We start from the raw sequence: 5,939 nt of genomic DNA on the forward strand, positions 1-5,939 counted from the left end.
GTTCATAAGAGGTCTCGAGCCCCTTTTCTGTTTTCGTGGAATTCTTTCAGGGTTTTCTGTGATTCCTCTCTGTAGGCTTCTACTTGTTTATTAATATTTTCCTGTGTTTCTCTAAGGGAGTTCTTCACGTCTTTCTTGAAGTCCTCCATCATCATGATCAAATATGATTTTGAAACTAGATCTTGCTTTTCTGGGGTTTGGATATTCCATGTTTGTTTTGATGGGAGAATTGCGCTCCGATGGTGCCATGTAGTATTGGTTTCTGTTGCTTGGGTTGCTGCACTTGCCTCTCGCCATCAGATTATCTCTAGTGTTACTTTGTTCTGGTATTTCTGACAGTGGCTATACTGTCCTATAAGCCTGTGTGTCAGGAGTGCTGTAGACCTGTTTTCTTGTTTTCTTTCAGCTAGTTATGGGGACAGAGTGTTCTGCTTTCGGGCGTGTAGTTTTTCCTCTCTACAGGTCTTTAGCTGTTCCTGTGGGCCTGTGTTTTGAGTTCACCAGTCAGGTCACTTGCAACAGAAAAGTTGGTCTTACCTGTGGTCCCAAGGCTCAAGTTCGCTCGCGGGGTGATGCCCACGAGCTCTCTGCGGTGGCAGCAACCAGGAAGATCTGTGCCATCTTCCCATGAGCTTCAGGGCACCCGGGTTCCAGATGGTGTTTGGTGTTTTCCTCTGGCGTCCGAGATGTGTGCAGAGTGCAGTCTCTTCTGGGTTCCCAGGCGTGTCTGACTCTCTGAAGGTTTAGCTCTCCCTCCCTCGGGATTTGGGTGCAGAGAACTGTTTATCCGGTTTGTTCCTTCAGGTTCTGGTGGTATCTCAGGCGCAGGGGTCCTGCCATTCTTGGGCCCTCCTTCAGGGGAAGCCAGAGGCCTTATACAGTTTCCTCTTGGGCCAGGGATGTGGGAAGGGGTGGGCAGTGTTGGTGGTCTCTTCTGCTCTGCGGCCTCAGGAGTGCCCACCTGACCAGGCGGTGAAGTCTCTCTCCCACGGGGTCTGAGAGCAGAGAGCTGCTGCAGCCCGGGATCCACGGGTGTGGGACTCCATGTATTTCTTCTTTACATTTCGAATGTTATTCCCCTGCACTGTTTCCGGGCCAACATCCCCCTAACCCCTCCTACTCCCCTTCTATATGGGTGTTCCCCTCCTCATCCTCCCCCCATTACCACCCTCCCCCCAACAATCACGTTCACTGGGGGTTCAGTCTTGACAGGACCAAGGGCTTCCCCTTCCACTGGTGTACTTATTAGGCTATTCATGGCTACCTATGAGGTTGGAGCCCAGGGTCAGTCCATCTAGAGTCTTTGGGTAGTGGCTTAGTCCCTGGAAGCCCTGGTTGCTTGGCATTGTTGATCATATGGGTTCTCGAGCCCCTTCAATCTCTTCCAGACCTTTCTCTGATTTCTTCAACAGGGGTCCCATTCTCAGTACAGTGGTTTGCTGCTGGCATTTGCCTATGTATTTGATATATTCTGGCTGTGTCTCTCAGGAGACATCTACATCCAGTTCCTGTCAGCCTGCAGTTCTTTGCTTCATCCATCTTATCTAATTGGGTGGCTGTATATGTATGGGCCACATGTGGAGCACACTCTGAATGGGTGTTGCTTCTGCCTCTGTTCTAAATTTGCCTCCCTATTACCTCTCAAGGGTATTCTTTTTCCCATTTAAAGAAGGAGTGAAGCATTCGCATTTTGGTCATCCTTCTTGAGTTTCATGTGTTCTGTGCATCTAGGATAATTCAAGCATTTGGGCTAATAGTCACTCATCAATGAGTACATACCATGTATGTTATTCTGTGATTGGGTTACCCCACTCAGGATGATATTTTCCAGTTCCAACCATTTGCCTATGAATTTCATAAAGTCATTGTTTTTGATAGCTGAGTAATAGTCCATTCTGTAGATGTACCACATATTCTGTATCCATTCCTTTGTTGTAGGCAATCTTGGTTCTTTCCAGCTTCTGGCTATTATAAATAAGGCTGCTATGAACATAGTAGAGCACGTGTCTTTGTCATATGTTGGGGCATCTTTGGGTATATGCCCAAGAGAAGAATAGCTGGAACCTCAGGAAGTGGAATATCCAATTTATTGAGGAACCTGCAGACTGATTTCCAGAATGGTTGTACCAGTCTGCAATCCCACCAACAATGGAGGAGTATTCCTCTTTCTCCATATCCTCGCCAGCATTTGCTGTCACCTGAGTTTTTGATCTTAGCCATTCTCACTGGTATGAGGTGAAATCTCACGGTTGTTTTGATTTGCATTTCCCTTATGACTAAAGATGTTGAACATTTCTTTAGGTGTTTCTCAGCCATTTGCCATTCCTCAGCTCTGAATTCTTTGTTTTCATCTGAACCCCATTTTTAATAGGGTTATTTGATTGCCTGCAGTCTATCTTCTTGAGTTCTTTGTATATTTTGGACATAAGCCCTCTATCAGTTGTAGAATTGCTCGAGCTTACCTCTGATCTCTTCGCCTATTGGGGTCTAGGGAAGCATGATTCTGGGCCAACGCACCAAATTGTTGTAAGAACCTATAGTGGCCTTACCCCAGCAGTGCCACCCACAGAGCACAGATTGACTAAGTGACCAGTGCAATAGCCTAAGGGTATAAGGTTTTAATCCACATATGTGGGGTTGCTCATCTACATAGGGAGAGGCAACCCGAACTCAAAAAGCACACAACTTTTATTCATTACAGAGGGCAGATTCAGCAACAGTGTTAGCTGGCTTATTCTCATTGGTGGTACAATTGACCCATTTTTATCACCTGATACAAATCTCCAGTCCTAGAGGATCAATAAGGTCCAGATAAAACCAGATATACTGAAACTAACAGAAGAGATAGTGGGGAAGAGCATCAAACACATGGGCACAGGGGAAATTTCCTGAATAGGCATATGTTCTAAGATCAACAGTAGACAAATGGGATCTCTTAAAATTGCTAAGCTTCTGTAAGGTAAAGGATACTCTCAATAGGAAAATATGGCATCCAACAGATTGGAAAAGATCATTACAAATCTCACATGCAATAGAGGGTTAATATCCAATACATACAAAGAACTCAAGAAGTTAGACTCCAGAGAAACAAATAACCCTATTAAAAATGGAGTACAGAGCTGAACAAAGAATTCTCAACTTTGGAATATTTAATGGCCCAGAAGCTCTTAAAGAAACATTCAACATCCTTAGTCATCAGGAAAATGCGAATGAAAACAACCTTGAGTTTACAGTTCACACCAATCAGAATGACTAAGATGAAAAACTCAGGTGACAGTAGATGCTGGCAAGGATGTGAAGAGGAATATTTCTCCATTATTGGGCGATTACAAGCTGGTATAATCACTGTAGATATCAATCTGGCAGTTCATCTGAATTGGACATAGTACTATCCTCTAATATAACAAGGATATATGCACCAATATATTCCTAGCAGCCTTACTTATAATAGCCAGAAGCTAGAAAGCACCCAAATGTTCTTCAACAGAGGAATGGATACAGAAACTGTGGTACATTTCCATAATCCAGTACTATTGCAGAGGCCAAGAAGTGCTTGCTGACAGGAGCCTGATATTAATGTCCCTGAAGATGCTATTCCAGAGCTTTACAGATACAATGGGGGTGCTTGCAGCTAACCATGGGACACCAATGGTAGAGTTAGAGAAAGAACTGAAGAAGCTTAAGGGGTTTGGAACACCATAGGTAGAAAAACAATATCATCCAACCAGAGCCCTCAGAGCTCTTAGGGACAAAACCACCAACCAAAGAGTACACATGGAGGGACCCCTGGCTCTAGCAGCATATGTAGCAGAGGTTAGCCTTATTTGCCAACACTGGGAGGAGAAGCCCTTGGTCCTGTGAAGGCTAGATCCCTAGTGTAGAAGAATGCCAGGGCATCAAGGCAGGAGAGAAAAGTGTTAAGGGGCACATCCTTATATAAGCAGGAGGAGGGGGATGGGAGAGAGGGTAATGAAAAAGGAGATAAAATTTGAAAAGTAAATACATAAAATATCCAATAATAAAATAAAAATTCTTAACCAGATTTTCTAAAGAAAATTTGGTTCAAGAAGGACACAGAGCATATAATACTGTGTTTCTGAGACTGATGTTACCGATAATTTGTAGTATCAATGCATGGAGGAGCTCAGGTCTGTAATCCCAGCACTGCAGAGTATAAGACAGAGCAATCTTTACTACTTAGAGGTCAAAATCATCTACATCAAGAATTGTAATATAACAAAAAAATAAGTTTCTGTAAATCCAATAGAGGGGATTCAAAAAGTTCATTTATTGAGTTTTCTACTGTCCCATGGTCATTGGTTTCTCCCTGAAGACCTGCCCAGGCTCTACTTCAACATGAGCATAGTTGAAGGGACTTTTAGCATTTATGGACAAACGATGAAGTTTGTAATCAACATTCCAAGAAATGTGAAGCCCCCACCTGGGTTATTATGTCTTCACCAAGATGGGTAATACAACTTCTATTTGGAAAGATAGAATTAAGCCAGGACCAGCTGATTCAGTGTCCAGGACATGTATAAGATGCTACCAGACTTTTAGTGTAAGTCATTCAGGCTGCAACCTCAGCACACACAATGCACTACCTGTCAAATCAAAAACCAAGGAGTATTTGATCATAGTCCATAGTCTTGGAGTGTAGTGCCAGGGAAATGTTAGTAATCTCCTAAAACACAGACAGAAGCTAATCTGAAACAAGTTAAATCAGGGTCTTCAATCTATTCTAGCTTGCTCAGGCCCCTCCAACACACCACATTTACCAGCAAAGAATTATTAAATCAAATTTGATACCAGGGCCAAAAGGAGCACTCCTTTTCTGATGTTAAAGGGTAACCTTGCCTATCCCTGGTTGATTTGAATTCATCAGTCCAGTGTCAGACTTTGACACACTTTTTGCCTTTTCCAGAAGGCTGAAGTTTTCTCTCTGTATTGTTTCTAGGTTTAAAAAAATTGTTTCTAGTCATGTCTTGCCTATAATCCGTTTTCAAATGACCTTCCTTACCACAATTAGAATATCTCCCATTAGGCATGAAGATCCCGGGAGCCAAGCTAGGGAAAAAAGAGGCCATTCACTGAAAAACGGTCCTTTGACTGAAAAAGAGGCCTGGGTTCTGCTTGAGAAGATTGTAAAATACATTGGAGAGAATCTACAACTCCTACTGGACAGACTGGAAGGCACCTACTGTTTCCAGCTCCACAAAGACCAAGTGTATTATGTGAGTGAGATGAGCCCTAAACTGGACACCAACATATCCAGAATAAGCTAGTGTCCCTGGGGACGTGTTTTGGAAAGTTTATTAAGACTCACATATTCTGGTTGCATGTTACAACACTGGATTACCTTGCACCCTATGCCAAGTATGAATAAAGCCTGGAAGCCTGGAGCAGAGCATTCCTTCTTGTATGGAAACCATGTGTGAAATCCTGCCTGAGTCGAATCACTGAATACATGTCTCAGTACCAGGGAGTAGTGGTTTATTCCATGGCAGATGTTCCTTTGGGTTTTAGGGTGGCAGCGAAGTCTACCCAAGAGTGCAGAAAAGTGGACCTCATTGCAGTGGTCGTGTTCCATCAAGCAGATATTGGAGAGTACGTATGCCAAGAAGAGACATTGATTTACAGTAGGCATCCCAAGAACATTTTGCTGTGTGAGAGGACTTAGCTTTGTTTCCTATGTGCTAGCCTTCATGTTAAATCATGATAACACTGAGATATGCAGCTTGGATTCTTATCAACAGAAATGGCTCAAAAATAGTGTTTCTGGAACTCTAGAGTCAAATCCAGGTGGATAACAAGGGGAAGGCCAGCCCAGGCTACTTGGCAAGTTCAAGGCTATCTTGGGCTACCTAGTGAGATTTTTGTCAAAAATCTAAAACACGCAAAGGAGAACCTGTGAGTGTTTGTGTGAACAAATAGAGTGT

General features: G+C 43.3%; 1 pseudogene; it reads left to right on the forward strand.

Moving 5' to 3' along the window:
• Window positions 1-5,006: 5,006 nt before the first annotated feature.
• Nip7-ps10 (nucleolar pre-rRNA processing protein NIP7, pseudogene 10) lies at window positions 5,007-5,680 on the forward strand (annotated as a pseudogene).
• The last annotated feature ends 259 nt before the right edge of the window (window positions 5,681-5,939 follow it).

Source organism: Rattus norvegicus, chromosome 2 (genome assembly GCF_036323735.1).
Source record: "Rattus norvegicus strain BN/NHsdMcwi chromosome 2, GRCr8, whole genome shotgun sequence".
NCBI classification, from domain to species: Eukaryota; Metazoa; Chordata; class Mammalia; order Rodentia; family Muridae; genus Rattus; species Rattus norvegicus.